General features: G+C 45.6%; 1 protein-coding gene across 1 annotated transcript in view; it reads left to right on the plus strand.

Annotated features, from left to right (window-relative positions):
* TNRC6A (trinucleotide repeat containing 6A) overlaps nt 1-1,283 on the plus strand; it is a 133,727-nt gene that overhangs the window by 38,241 nt on the left and 94,203 nt on the right. The window lies entirely within an intron of this gene.

Below are 1,283 nucleotides of genomic sequence, written 5' to 3' on the forward strand. Positions count from 1 at the left end.
AAGTAGCTGGGACCACAGGCGCCCCACACAACGCCCGGCTATTTTTTTGTTGCAGCCGTCATTGTTGTTTGGCGGGTCCAGGCTGGGGATTCGAACCCGCCACCTTAGGTGTAGCGGCTGGCGCCTTAGCCGGTTGAGCTATAGGCGTCGAGCCCAGCTTCATTTTCTACTGTGTGCTTTCCTTCTTTTGCTTTCAGCCTTCTTTGGGTCTTAACCTTAGCCTAGTGCACTGTTGTGTGCTGGTGGGTGTGTCTTTTACTCCCTTCCTCCCCCTTATAATTTTTTTTACCTAGTCTCTTATAGCTGACAATTAGTGGTCAAATGTTAAGCACTTCATCTGAATTACCTTATTAAATCTTCACAATATTTTGAGGGAGATAAATTAGGAGTTGGAGGCTTTAGAGAAATAAACACAAGTAGTTCAATTAAGTAGTTGTTCAAGGTTATACAAATAAGTTGTGGAGTTGAGATTTAAGTCCATTTCATTTTGACTTTGGACCTGGAGGTTTTCACTGCATGCTATGCTGCTTAGGAAGGGCTTGTTGGACTAGATTGGAATTGAACTGGTTCTTTTTTTTTTTTTGAGACAATCTTACTATGTCACCCTAGGCAATCTTACTATGTCACCCTAGGTCAAGTGCCGTGGCGTCACAGCTTACAGTAACCTCCAATCCTTGGGCTTAAGCGATTCTCTTGCCCCAGCCTTCCAAGTAGCTGGGACTACAGGTACCTGCCACAACGCCTGGCTATTTTTTGTTGTGATTGTCATTATTGTTTAGCTGGCCTGGACAGGGTTCGAACCTGCAACCCTCAGTGTATGTGGCTGGTGCTGTAACCACTGTGCTACAGGCACTGAGCCAGAAGAGAAGGATTTAGATGGGTAGATTTAGCAAACTGGGTTTTGGGTCACCTTTACCACATCCTTATGCCATCTGACAAGTGGTTTAGACTCTCTGATTCTCAGTTCCACTGTCAGATGGGAATAATATGTGTTCTGTGTTTTAGGGTTGTGGGTTTAAAATGGCTGATATCTTAAAGCACTTTGTAAACTGTAGGGTGCTTCTGTCCTCATGGTGGAGTATCTATTATTTTCTCAATTTCTTTTTTTTTTTGAGATGGAGCCTCAAGCTATCTCCCTGGGTAGAGTGCCATGGCATCACAGCTCACAGCAACCTCCAACTCTTGGGGTCAAGCGAGTCTCCTGCCTCAGCCTCCCAAGTAGCTGGGACCACAGGCGCCCGCCACAACGCCCGGCTATTTTTTGGTTGCAGCCATCATTGTTG

The sequence above is a fragment of the Otolemur garnettii genome, unplaced genomic scaffold, assembly GCF_000181295.1.
Source record: "Otolemur garnettii isolate 467f Iridium unplaced genomic scaffold, OtoGar3 scaffold00096, whole genome shotgun sequence".
Lineage (NCBI taxonomy): Eukaryota > Metazoa > Chordata > Mammalia > Primates > Galagidae > Otolemur > Otolemur garnettii.